Source organism: Oncorhynchus nerka, linkage group LG18 (genome assembly GCF_034236695.1).
Source record: "Oncorhynchus nerka isolate Pitt River linkage group LG18, Oner_Uvic_2.0, whole genome shotgun sequence".
NCBI lineage: Eukaryota > Metazoa > Chordata > Actinopteri > Salmoniformes > Salmonidae > Oncorhynchus > Oncorhynchus nerka.
This window is the reverse complement of record NC_088413.1, coordinates 35,460,503-35,475,622: the sequence shown is the minus strand read 5'-3', so window position 1 is coordinate 35,475,622 and position 15,120 is coordinate 35,460,503.

The following is a 15,120-nucleotide window of genomic DNA, read 5'->3' as shown; positions in this document are numbered from 1 at the left end:
TAGGATTTTGCCTGTGCTTAGCTCTATTCTGTTAATTTTTTGATCCTAAACAACTCCCAAAATCTTGCCGATGACAAGCATACCCATAACATGATGTAGGCACCACCATAATTGAAAATATGAAGTGATGTACTGTGTTGGATTTGTCCTAAACATAACACTTTGCATTCAGGATATAAAGTTAATTTCTTAACCACATGTTTTGCAATTTTACTTTAGTTCCGAATTGCAAACAAGATTCATGTTTTGGAATATTTATATTCTGTACTGGCTTCCTTCTTTTCACTCTGTCATTTAGGTTAGTATTGTGGATTAACTACACTGTTGTTGATCCATCCTCAATTTTCTACCACAGCCACTAAACTCTGTAACTGTTTTATAGTCACCATTGGCCTCATGGTGAAATCCATGAGTGGTTTCCTTCCTCTCTGGCAACTGAGTCAGGAAGAACGTCTGTATCTTTGTTTTTCCCCTCATCAATCTACACCCAATATCCCATTCTGACAAAGCGAAAACATTTTTTTTTCTCCATTGATCATCCTTGAGATGTTTCTACAACAGGTTAGGAGTCCACCTGTTGTAAATTCAATTGATTCGACATGATTTGGAAAGGCCTGTCTATGTCCCACACTTGACCATGCATGTCAGAGAAAAAAAACAAGCCATAAGGTCGAAATAATTATCCGTAGAGCTCCAAGACAGGATTGTGTCATGGCACAGATCTGAGGAAGGGTACCAGATCTGCAGCATTGAATGTCCCCAAGAACATAGTGGCCTCTATCATTCTTAAATGGAAGACATTTGGAACCACCAAGACTCTTCCTAGAGCTGTCTGCCCGGCCAAACTGAGCAATCGGGGGAGAAGGGCCTCGGTCAGGGAGGTGGGTGACCAAGAACCCGATGGTTACTCTGACAGAGCTCCAGAGTTCCTCTGTGGAGATGGGAGATCCTTCCAGAAGGATAACCATCTCCGCAGCACTCCACCTATCAGGCCTTTATGGTAGAGTGACCAGACGGAAGCCAAAGGGCACCTAAAGGACTCTCAGACCATGAGAAACAAGATTCTCTGGTCTGTTGAAACCAAGATTGAACTCTTTGGCCTGAATGCCAAGCGTCACGTCTGGAGGAAACCAGGCAGTTTGTAGGTGACCAAATACTTATTTTCCACCATAATTTGCAAATAAATTCATTAAAAATCCTACAATGTGATTTTCTGGATTTTGTTTTCTCATTTTGTCTGTCATATTTGAAGTGTACCTGTGATGAAAATGACAGGCCTCTCTCATCTTTTTAAGTGGAAGAACTTGCACAATTGGTGGCTGACTAAATACTTTTTTGCCCTACTGTACATGTATCAAAATGAACGAGTGTCAACATACATCGATTCCATCAACCCCCACATCACCCCCATATTGTCTGTGTGTTTGTTAGTGCGTGTGTGTGTGTGTGTGTGCATGTACATTCCTCTATGTCAGCGTGTGGTTATCGCTTATTTGTTCTCTCTGAGGTCAGTAGCCTATATGGGTCAGTCGCTGTCGTTCTCCTTATATGGGAGATGTGGTACCTTCCTCTATCTCTGCACAGCATCTCAAGCAAGAGAGCTGACGCCACAAGCTCTCAGTCCCCTGCTCCCACATTTAGCAGACACTCTTATCAAGGGTGACTTACAGTAAGTGCATTCAACTAAAGTAGGTAAGACGACCACTGTATCACCATCATTCCAAAACAACCTCTCTCAGCTAATGCTGTGCAAGTCAAATCTGTGCTAGTAAACTCGTCAAAGGAAGGGCTCCCGTGCCTGACCTTTAACCTCAACTTAGTTTTCCCTGAACAAAAAGGGAAATGAGCGGAACATGTGACAGCTGTTGTTCTGTGGTCAGAGGCAATAGGACGGCTTCCAACTGTGACCTGCTATCAAAGTGTCCCTCTGTTAGTTCTCAGGGTAGCATTGTCTTCCGTAGCTCATGACCCTTGCAACCCCAGGATATTGGGTTTGATTCCCGAGACCAGCCGTACGTAAAATGTATGCCCATAAGCAACTTTGGATAAAAGTGTCTGCTAAATTCCATGTCGATTTGACAATATATGCTGAGTAGACTTCCTAGCTGCATGATGACATTTTAACATGACATGGCTCCTCCTCTCACTTTCAGGGGCGAGACAGAGAAAGAGGGAGAGAGGAAAGAGAGACAGACGTACAATGAGAGAGCGAGAGAGAGCCAGATAGAGAGAGTCAGATAGAGAGAGTCAGATGAGAGAGCTCCGTCAGTGAGGCATTTCAGAGTGCAGTAAGGAAGCGTTGCTACGCGGAGAGACAATCATGGTCATAAAAGAAATGCATTAAGACATTTTAAAGTGATTGAATCGTGTGGTAATAATGATTTGCCAGGCTTTGCCGGAAACTGGAAAGTGTGGTTGCCATGCAGACAGGAGGGCAAGAGAGACAGGGCCTTAGTGTTTGAGATGTGGTCACGGTTTTAAACTATCTTCTTGTTGCTGTGAAATACGGAACCACAAGCTCACCAATAGCATCTTAATTGGATTAAATGCTCATAAGATCAATTTAAGTTACAAGGGGTATGATGAATGATGTTTATTTGTCTTTATGGAGACGTGTAGTTAGGGACTCTGTCTCTAAGCTTGACAGGATGTGGTAGGGCTGCAGATAAACAGAGATTATAGATAATGGCTAGTAGCATCACCCACACGGCCAATACCTGTTCAAACTAGATTAGTTGAAAGTATTCAAATGTGTGAATTCAGAGTAGGGTTAATGCCAAATAAAGTAGTGTTCATTGTATAGAATTTGACCTTTTGAGGATATGGTAAATGCTTTGTCTGTCTCTTCCCCATGGTGGAGTCTTAACAAAGATTAGGGACAGCTGCTGTGCGAAACTACACTGTAAAAGTAGAAAGTCTCAAAACGGCATGGTTGTGTAATGAAACCATGGAAAGTTGTGTTCCTAATCAAAAATCAAATCAAATTCGATTGGTTGCATAAACATATTTTGCAGATGTTTTCGCAGGTGCAGTGAAATACTTGTGTTTTTAGCTCCAAAAGAGTAATACTTTAGGTAACCTGGTGGTTTGGAGCGTTGGGCCAGTAACCGAAAGGTAAAAATCTGTTGTTCTGCCCTTGAGCAAGGCAATTAACCCTAATTTCTTCAGGGTCGGCGTCAGTATTGGCTGATCCCTTGCCGTGAACCCCACTCCTCTCTGAGTGGGAGTGGGAGTGGGACATGCAAAAACTAATTCTGGTGTTTGGAGGGTGTTTGTATGTAAACCCAATGTAAGTGATTTAATACACAGAAGTTCAGTGTTAAACCTAAATATTTGTATTTTTAAGAGAATGTTGTGAAACCCTCCTGTACTTCCTGTTCACTCACGACTGCATGGCCAGGCACGACTCCAACACACAACAGTGTTAGGCCTGATCACCGACAACGACGAGACAGCCTATAGGGAGGAGGTCAGAGACCTGGCCGGGTGGTGCCAGAATAACAACCTACCCCTCAACGTAACCAAGACTAAGGAGATGATTGTGGACTACAAGAAAAGGAGGACCGAGCACGCCCCTATTCTCATAGACGGGGCTGTAGTGGAGCAGGTTGAGAGCTTCAAATTCCTTGGTGTCCACATCAACAACAAACTAGAATGGTCCAAACACATTAAGACAGTCGTGAAGATGGCACGACAAAGGAAACTAAAAAGATTTGGCATGGGTCCTGAGATCCTCAAAAGGTTCTACAGCTGCAACATTGAGAGCATCCTGACCGGTTGCATCACTGCCTGGTACGGCAATTGCTCGGTCTCCAAGCTGTACTTTTATAGCCTCGCTACTGTTCTTTTTCACAGTTTTTTTTTACTATTGTTTTATTTCTTTACTTATCTATTGTTCACCTAATACCTTTTTTGCACTATTGGTTAGAGCTTGTAAGTAAGCATTTCACTGTAAGGTCTACTACACCTGTTGTATTCGGCGCACGTGACAAATAAATGTTGATTTCATTTGATTTCAATGTAAAGCATCCCTTCTACACCTGCATTGCTTGCTGTTTGGGGTTTTAGGCTGGGTTTCTGTACAGCACTTTGAGATATCAGCTGATGTACGAAGGGCTATATAAATACATTTGATTTTATTAGAAATTTGATTAATAACACTTCCTGTTGACTCAGCCAAGTGACGTCTCACCTCTGTGATCATGCTCTGCCCTCTGTCAGGCAGGCCAGAGGGGAGAAGTTCACTGACACAGCTGATATAACCTGGAGGGTTTAGGGACAAGGATGAAGGGGGAAAATGCATGAAGTGAGGGAGACTGAGAAAATAAGGAAAATAAGAGACAAAGTGGACAGGAACAGGAATCTGTGTGTTCTCTGTGTCTTCACCTGGTGTCCACAGTGTCCAACCTGAGTGGCCTCAGAGTACTTTATACTGAAGAACATGTAAAGACACACAAGCAAGCGCGCGCACACACACACACACACACACACACACACACACACACACACACACACACACACACACACACACACACACACACACACACACACACACACTCATATATATATATGACCACAAACAATATAGCAAACATAATAATCGAGTGTCTTACTATTCTCCATGGTTGGTCCTCTTGACTATTCTTTGAAGGTGGAAGGTGCACAGCCCACAGTAATACACCTGAGCCTCTGAAAACAGCCTGTTTTGTGTGGACAATAACTGCAGTTGACATAGCTAAGCAAATGGAACAATACTATTTTATTTGAATGTGGGTGGCTCTTAAAAGAGCCTTTGTGTGTCTGTGCATAGTGTCGTCTATGGCACAAGGTGTTGCCAGGGAACAGCACCCTCCTCGCAAAAGTAGGAGGTGAAGGTGTCCCGTACACATATGGTCTCCCGGGCAGTGTTGTTGTTGTTCCCCATCCTGGCAACATCCTGCAGAGCAGCAGACCTCTCCTCTGGCACGTGGCGGTGAGCTGCAGGTCCCCTCCTGGTTCTCGTGTACATCCTCATGAAGTTTGGAGGACACACAGGTAGCTTACACACACGCCTCTGTGTTAGCAGGGTGGGCCCCAATGACTCGCCGGTACATCTGCCACTGGGACGCAAGAATGCCGAAGGTGCACTCGACGGTCAGCCTGGCTCGGGAGAGGCGGTAGTGGAAGACCCTGTTCCTTCTGGGATTGTTTTGCTCCGTGAGGTTTCTCCGGAGAGGAACGGCCTCAACTTCCACAGAGACATGGGGCTGGGGTCCCCGGTGCTCTGCTCCACGAATCAGGGTGTCTTATGGGAGGTCCAGGGTGCCATCTCTGAGGACCAAAGGCAGAGTTGGCCAGTGTGCCTCCGTCGCTCGTCCTCACGTAGCTGCCGACATCCACTAACCGGAAGAGGTAATTGGCATCCACAACTGCCAAGAGGACAATGGCGATTGTACACTTGCAGTTGTAGAGCAGGGAGCCGGAGTTTGAGGTGGGGGGCTTGCAGGTCCACATGCTTGCCATCCACTGATCCCAGACGATGAGGAAAGTCCCACCGTTCTTCAAAGCCAGCAGCGATGGCCCTCCAGTCACCCTTGGTTGGGACAGGCATGGATTCCCCCATGAGACAGTCCCAGATGACCCTGGTCACAACTCCGTGCAGTCCCCCACACGGTGGCTGTAGGTTATGGTTTTGAAAGAACCTCCAGTCGCAAGGTATCTGTAGGAGTATGGAAGACAATGCCATTTTTAGACTTTCACATCAACGTGTAATTGTGGATTACGAAAGTAAAATATCTCTCATAACAAATCCTGATGACATTTGGATAGAGAGATGCATGTGCACACACACGTGCATGTGTAGCATGTCACAACAGGGTCATATGAAGGACAGCATCACAAATGAATATATAAATACCTTAATAAAACAATAGCATCAGTAACCTCAAAGATATAATCAAGACACATTTAATGAAAATGAATCCCATAAAGAATGCTTTCTAGTGTAGCCTATGAAATATTTTGTGTTGCAACGCTATTAGTTTTTGGTCTGATCCATTCATAGATGCTACTGACTCACTCCTTATAGATTTAATCGATCGATAATAACGTGTCAGGATTCTAAAATTGCTTGACAATATTTACCTTAGACCAGGCATTCCCCCCAGGGGTACGCGCAATGCCGTCGGGGGTACGCCAAATAAAAATGTGATTCACATAGAAAAAATTACATACAAATAAAAGTGACTTTCTGTTAACAAAAAATGATCTTAACAATTTCAAACACAAACAGTCCATTTATATTTTCCCACGGGGCTATACATTTGGGTGAGTGTTTTTTCTCTCACCTGAGTAGCCTCGTTTCACTGCCAAAAATAAAATTAAACCATCTAGTGTTCAGCGAAATAACACCACAATGTCAAATACAGGTAGCCTAGTCAAATAATTAACATCCAATGACATTAAACGTTACTCTCTCGCAGGAAACCTTCACTCTTGTGCAGACATTTAGAAACGAATCATGACAATTTGAAAAATAAGCCAAGGGACTTTTTTGAGCGAGAATAAAGATGACTGTCAAGTAGTAAGACCTGTATAAAAGCAACAGATACCATTAATAAGAAGGGGCTAGAAGAGTCTGATATGGTGGGCTAGGACAGGCAAGCCCCATACTATTGTGGAGGACTTAATTCTTCCTGCTGCCGCGGATATGGCTGGGACAATGTTGGGGGAAAAGGCAACAAACAAAAAACTATACAGACAATGTCTTCATCAAACAACAATGTTTCACGACACATCAGAGACATGGCTGGAGATGTTTTGAAACAAGCCAGTGAATTATATGCGTTACAGCTGGATGAGTCAACAGACTCATGTATATGTCCGTTACGTTTATGGGGGGTCAATTAAGGAAGACATCCTCTTCTGCAAACCACTGTAAACCAGGACAACATGAGAGGATATTTTTTAAAGTACTGGACAGCTTTGTGACATCAACTGGACTTTGGTGGTCAAAATGTGTTGGTATCTGTACTGATGGTGAAAACGCCATGACAGGGAGACATAGTGGAGTGGTAAGAAGTTGCTCCCCACGCCACTTGGGTCCACTGCAGCATCCACCGAGAGGCTCTTGCTGCCAAGGGAATGCCTGACAGCTTGAAATACATTTTGGACACTACAGTGAAAATGGTTAACTTTGTTAAAGCAAGGCCCCTGAACTCTCGTGTATTTTCTGCATTTTGCAATGATATGGGCAGCGACCATGTAACGCTGGTTATCAAGGGGCAAAGATTTGACACGTTTTTTTATTTTAAATTGAGAGACGAGCTTAAAGTTTTCTTTACTGACCATAATTTTCTCTCATCTGACCGCTTGCATGATGACGAGTTTCTCACACCACTGGCGTATCTGGGTGAGGTTTTTTCTCGCCTGAATGATCTGAATCTAGGATAACAGGGTCTCTCCGCAACTATATTCAATGTGCGGGACAAAATTGAGGCTATGATTAAGAAGTTGGAGCTCTTTTCTGTCTGCAATAACAAGGACAACACACTGGTCTTTCCACACAGGTATTTTTGTATGATTTATTTGTGTGTGAATTTAACTCAAACTTACGGACAATGTCAAATGTGATATAGTGAAATCTGAGTGACCTGGGTGCGCAATTATGCAGGTACTTTCCCAAAACGGACGACACAAACAACTGGATTCGTTATCCCTTTCATGCCTGGCCTCCAGTCCACTTACCGATATCTGAACTAGAGAGCCTCATCGAAATTGGAACAGGCGTTTCTGTGAAAATTGAATTTAATCAGAAGCCACTGCTAGATTTCTGGATAGGGAGCGCTCTGAGTTTCTTGCCTTGGCAAATCGCGCTGTTAAGACACTGATGCCCTTTGCAACCACGTACCTAAGTGAGAGTGGATTCTCGGCCCTCACTAGCATGAAAACTAAATACATGCACAGACTGTGTGTGGAAAATGATTTAAGACTGAGACTCTCTCCAATACAACCCAACATTGCAGTTATGTGCATCCTTGCAAGCACATCATTCTCATTAACCTGTGGTGAGTTATTCACAATTTCTGATGAACAAATAACAAAATGATTGATTATTATTATATTATTATTTGTGCCTTGGTCCTATAAGAGCCCTTTGTCACTTCCCACGAGCCAGGTTGTGACAAAAGCTCATTCTTATGTTTAATAAATGTATCATAAAGTGTGTGTGTGTGGCAGACTTACAATGATGGCAAAAAACAACAATTGAAAGTGCGCTGACCCCGGTGCTGAGGTTGAATGTTTTGAAGGGGTACTGGACTACAAAAAGTTTGGGAACTTAGACAAATGGCGAGACATTCAGCTGGATAAATAGCTCACTGAAATGTTGTGTCTTCCCTTGCAATGCGAAGTCCCATCCTGCACAGCAGGTCATCGAACTGGGCTTCATCCAGCCTGAAATAGCCCTGGAACATCACATCGTCAAACCGCAGCTCCTGTACCAAAGGATGGTACTCTCCATACTGGCTGCGGGACATCAGGACGGGGGTGAACCCACCTGGAGCTCCGTCGCCGCAGGTTCCAACGTTGATAGATCGCCGCAATAGCGAAGAGTTTCCTCAGTTTGCAATTTCATGATGGAAATACAGATATGAGGACGAAATCACTATTTATAGGCAAATTCTCTTAATTCGGTGTCAAGGTGTCAATAATGTTGTCTTTCAGAAAATGTGCCGATTATATGCAAATAAACAATTAAATAAATTTTCTGCTTTTAAACACTGTTTACCCGTGAATTAATTCATAAAATAGAGAACGGACCCATTTCATATCCAGACCTTCTTACAAACTTGCTATGCTGAATTCTTGATGCACAACCAAACGCGCTGCTTATATGCTGCCAGCACGCCCACAAGCGAGCCACTCTGGGCGGCCTAAGCGGCACACAGCAATTTAGCTCGTGCTAGTGAACACGAGCCATAAAAGCCCTTTGCTGCTAAGAAGGTGTCTTTATCTCAAACGCCTGCTCTTTTATGTAAACAGCTGCTATCCTCTGGCAAGCTAAACAATTACCAGCTGTTAAAAGATACAGGGAGGTACCTACAATTAAACAACAAAACGGTCAGTACTGAAAAGAAGCTTCGGCCCAGCAGTAGCATAGTATACACCAGGGACACAACTTTCACTGGGGACGGGGGTCCCCCCCCACATTCTGAAGTAGCATTTTTGTGCTTTAGGACCATGCGGACACCTCCGAGCTGTTGGCTAGGCTGTTTGGAGTGTTAATATGACTGGATTTGAAAAAATCATAAAATAAAAAGTCATGCCCCCTCCACTTCTAAAAACCAAAGTTGCACCCCGGGCAAACACACTAGTGAATTGTATTAAAATATAGGTTCCATTTGTTTCAACCTATAAATTGGGATTTGGTACAAAAGGCATTTAAAAAAAGGATTATCCTTATCCTTCTAATAACTCTATGCATAGTTATTGAATTGCTGCGTATCAGTGGATGTCATCGAGGCCTTTATTTGACAGGTCTGTGAGAATGACTGAAAATATAACATTAGCTCAACAGTTCCAGGGGAATGTTCTCCCATAACAAGTGTGCCTCTAAAATGTTTTCTGGGTGAATATTGTTTTAATTGAATTTTGTTCAAATGATTCTCCGGCCTCTCAGTGACTTCCCATTTCGCTCCTTCATGCTGTGTCAACATCCCCGCTGGCAGCCATGCGATGTAATTGTAGTGTATCATAAACTGATGTCAGTTTTGCTTTGTCTCTAAGTGAATCCAGTTCTGGTACACCTGTTCGCTCCTCCTAGGCAGGGAGAGGGAGGGAAGGACGGAGAGGGACAGGGAAAGGGAGTGGGAGGGAGGTAGGGGAGGGAAGGATGGAGAGGCACAGGGAAAGGGAGTGGGAGGGAGAGGGAGGGAGGTAGGGGAGGGAAGGATGGAGAGGCACAGGGAAAGGGAGTGGGAGGGAGGGAGAGGGAGGTAGGGGAGGGAAGGATGGAGAGGCACAGGGAAAAAGGGATAGTGTAACGTGTGCGCTGAGAGTCGGGAAGCAAGTTCAGGGAGCGAGTGTTTTAATAAATAAACTTAACATAATACCAAACAGGAACAACGCACAGAGATGACACTGGAACAGATTACACAACGACGCCTGGGGAAGGAACCAAAGGGAGTGACATCTATAGGGCAGGTAATCAAGGAAGTGATGGGAGTCCAGGTGAGTCTGACGATGCGCAGGTGCGCGTAACGATGGTGACAGGTGTGCGCCATAACAAACAGCCCGGTGACCTAGAGTCAATACTGTGTTATTGACTTGTTAATTGTTTACCCCATGTGTAACTCTGTGTTGTCTGTTCACACTGCTATGCTTTATCTTGGCCAGGTCGCAGTTGCAAATGAGAACTCGTTCTCAACTAGCCTACCTGGTTAAATAAAGGTGAAATAAATCAAATAAAAAGAGGCCGGAGAGGGAGCACATGTGACAGATAGGGAAAGAGGGGCAGAGAAAATGGGTAGGAAAAAGCACCAAAAAAAAAAGAAGGATAAAATGGATAATAGTTTCCTTATGAGATACTTTATGCCAGAGGAAAGAAACAAGACACGTCTTGACGCTCTCTTGTCTGCTCTCATTGTCCTGCAGTAGGCAACTCAACAGTCAACACAACAACACACATCTAGAACCATTCCTAAAGAGACGGAGAGGTACAGGAAAGAGGGACAGGGGAAAAAGGGGAAGAGAGAAGGGATAGAAAGGGTGGGAAGGCAACAAAAAGGAAGAAGAAGCTTTGTGCCAGAGGAAGGAAACAGGACAGTCCCGATGCTCTCTTGGCTACTCTCGTTGTTATGCCGTAGGTAGATCAACAGTCAACGCAACACACCTAGGATCGTCCCTAAAACTAGTGGGAGGAAACACTCTAAAAAGCCTAACTTGAAAAAAGTTCACAGCTCTAAAAGACAATGTGAAGAGCGAAGGCATTACTATATACCATATGTGCTGTGTGGCTTCTCGTTGTGCAACCCAACCATATCATACGGTTGCAATGACATCAGGTCGGGTATCAAACTCAGGTAGTCTGTGGAACTCAAGACTCGCCTTCACTTGGACAATGTGACAGGATTATTCAGTCTGTCAGGCCTACAGATAGAAGATGCTTGCATATAGCGCTAAAGCTTACAGTTGTAGCCACGAGGGCTGCCAAAACTGGTTTTTATTGTCTATCAGCCTGTTGCATTGTTACTAACCTGGCTATCTGTTTGTTTTTGTAAGTAATCGTTTTGCATACTCAGTGTCAACTTGCACTCTTTCGGATGAATCTAAGAAGACTAATGAAGTGAAGTAAATATACGGCAGGGGTGTGACTAACTGACAGATACATACAGATGCTCATCTGCCGGACAGGTTCTGTCAACACTGACTGCTACCGGTTTCTCTTCTCGAACTGTCTTTTTTGGCACCATCGAAGCCAATCTATAAAGTAATGATTGTAGTGAGTGTGTTTGTGTGTGTGCCTCCTGCTTTTGAAACATTTAGAGACGTGTGTCAAACAGGTCTGAGATGATAATAATACTGGAATTCATCAGGCTAGATCATAAATGAACAGTTGTCCAGGCTGAGGCGTGAGTTTACGAATTCCCGGTTTATTAACCAAACTCAACACAGGCTACTGTTTGGCCGGAGCCCACGCCAAATAAATCAAGGATACCCGTATAAAACAACCGTGTGACCATCTCTTGTTAAGACCAAACGTAAGAGAGAACAATGGAACAATTGCTACTTTTACCTGTCTCCTTGGGATGACCATCTTTGCTGCAACATTTTGGGACAGGAACTGTCTCATTACTGATAGGGTTAGCAGCCACACAGCCGTAGGTGGGGTTGTAGTTCTTTCCCTCTACCTCCAAACGGAGAGATAGATCGGTAGTGAGATCAGGACTGCTGGTCTGGTTTAGTATGTCCTCTCCCCTGTACAAGGTCAAAGTCACAGCACACTACATGAGCCGTTGTCACACTCTGTCACCTGAGGTTTGGAAACATCACACACACACACACACACACACACACACACACACACACACACACACTTACAGTGAAGAATGAGGTTAAATTTAGGTGCTCTCTTCTTTCCATCTTTATTCTCCACAGAATAAACCCCAGCATCTTCTATCTGTAGGTCTGACAGAGTGAATAATCCTGTCGCATTGTCCGAGGGAAGGCGATTTTTCAATCTCTCTTCTGGATCTATTTGGCTTTGTCCATTGAGCACAAATGCATTAGTGTCTTCTCCGTACCTTAAATAGCCAGTTTTAAAACACTCTCTCTGGAAAAGATAACGACTGGCCCACGATGCAACTCACCCGCTTGAGTCTCAGACTGGACGGTTGGTTGGGAAGCACAGAGTACTGTGGACAGAGAGAGACTCAATATCAACACAATAGCAGTATTCCAGGACGTCTGCAAAACACTAAATCTCACAACACCTGGATAAGTGTTTGACATGTCAGTAACTACATCCACATGATATTGCAATCTGATTCCGGACTGCAAATAACAATGACATTCAATCACGGGTTGATTTGTGCAGCACTTCTACAATGTAGTCGCCTGGAACAACACTATTGACTTGAGTATCACACTTCTTCTTTTTCTTTTTCTTTATTTCACCTTTATTTAACCAGGTAGGCTAGTTGAGAACAAGTTCTCATTTGCAACTGCGACCTGGCCAAGATAAAGCGTAGCAATTCGACACATACAACAACAGAGTTACACATGGAATAAACAAAACATACAGTCAATAATACAGTAGAACAAAAGAAAACAAAAAGTCTATATACAGTGAGTGCAAATGAGGTAAGTTAAGGAAATAAATAGGCCATGGTGGCGAAGTAATTACAATATAGCAATTAAAGACTGGAATGGTAGATCGGCAGAAGATGAATGTGCAAGTAGAGATACTGGGGTGCAAAGGAGCAAAATAAATAAATATCAGTATGGGGATGAGGTAGGTAGATAGATGGGCTTTTTACAGATGGGCTATGTACAGGTGCAGTTATCTGTAAGCTGCTCTGACAGCTGGTGCTTAAAGCTAGTGAGGGAGATGTGAGTCTCCAGCTTCAGAGATTTTTGCAATTCGTTCCAGTCATGGGCAGCAGAGAACTGGAAGGAAAGACGACCAAAGGAGGAATTGGCTTTGGGGGTGACCAGTGAGATATACCTGCTGGAGCGCGTGCCACGAGTGGGTGCTGCTATGGTGACCAGTGAGCTGAGATAAGGCGGGGTTTTACCTAGCAGAGACTTTTTGATAACCTGTAGCCAGTGGGTTTGGCGACGAGTATGAAGCGAGGGCCAACCAACGAGAGCGTACAGGTCGCAATGGTGGGTAGTGTATGGGGCTTTGGTGACAAAACGCATGGCACTGTGATAGACTGCATCCAGTTTGTTGAGTAGAGTGTTGGAAGCTATTTTATAGATGACATCACCGAAGTCGAGGATATGTTTGGCAGCATGAGTGAAGGATGCTTTGCTGCGATAAAGGAAGCCGATTCTAGATTTCATTTTGGACTGGAGATGCTTAACGTGAGTCTGGAAGGAGAGTTTACAGTCTAACCAGACACCCAGGTATTTGTAGTTATCCACGTATTCTAAGTCAGAGCCGTCCAGAGTAGTGATGCTGGACGGGCGAGCAGGTGCGGGCAGTGATCGAATGAATAGCTTGCATTTAGTTTTACTTGCGTTTAAGAGGCCACGGAAGGAGAGTTGTATGGCATTGAAGCTCGTCTGGAGGTTAGTTAACACAGTATCCAAGGAGGGGCCAGCAGTATACAGGATGGTGTCGTCTGCGTAGAGGTGGATCAGAGAATCACCAGCAGCAAGAGCAACATCACTGATGTATACAGAAAAGAGAATTGAACCCTGTGGCACACCCATAGAGACTGTCAGAGGTCCGGACAACAGGTAATAACAGGCCTGATGTGATGGTGAAAATCAGAAAACAAAAGTTTTAGGACTGGTAGTTGAATATGCTGTCAGAAATTGAGTTCACGTGGAAATACATTCTTTGAGCAAGGGAAAATCTTCCACCAAATGACTGTTTTATTTTCTTTCCCAAATAAAAAGAAATCAAGGATCACTGAAAAGCACATGACAGAGGGACATTGAGCAAATTTCCACTAGCTAAATAGGTGTGGCTCAAAACTGTGCCCCACCTGTCCTGAATCAAATCAAATTTATTTGTCACATACACATGGTTAGCAGATGTTAATGCGAGTGTAGTGAAGTGCTTCTAGTTCCGACAATGCAGTAATAACCAGTTTAAAGTGGCTAGTGATACACGTATTACATAAAGATGCAGTAGATGACAGAGTACAATATATACATATACATATTAAATGGATAATGTAGGGTATGTAAACATTATATTAAGTAGCATTGTTTAAAGTGGCTAGTGATATATTTTACATCAATTTCCATCAATTCCCATTTTTAAAGTGGCTGGAGTTGAGTCAGTGTGTTGGCAGCAGCCACTCAATGTTAGTGGTGGCTGTTTAACAGTCTGATGGCCTTGAGATAGAAGCTGTTTTTCAGTCTCTCGGTCCCAGCTTTGATGCACCTGTACTGACCTCGCCTTCTGGATGATAGCGGGGTGAACAGGCAGTGGCTCGGGTGGTTGTTGTCCTTGATGATCTTTATGGCCTTCCTGTGACATCGGGTGGTGTAGGTGTCCTGGAAGGCAGGTAGTTTGCCCCCGGTGATGCGTTGTGCAGACCTCACTACCCTCTGGAGAGCCTTACGGTTGTGGGCGCGGCTGGGGATGCCATCTGGGCCTGCAGCCTTGCGAGGGTTAACATGTTTAAATGTTTTACTCAGGTCGGCTGCAGTGAAGGAGAGTCCGCATGTTTTGGTAGCGGGCCGTGTCAGTGGCACTGTATTGTCTTCAAAGCGGGCAAAAAAAGTTATTTAGTCTGCCTGGGAGCAAGACACCCTGGTCCGTGACGGGGCTGGTTTTCTTTTTGTAATCCGTGATTGACTGTAGACCCTGCCACATACCTCTTGTGTCTGAGCCGTTGAATTGCGACTCTACTTTGCCTCTATACTGACGCTTAGCTTGTTTGATTGCCTTGCGGAGGGAAT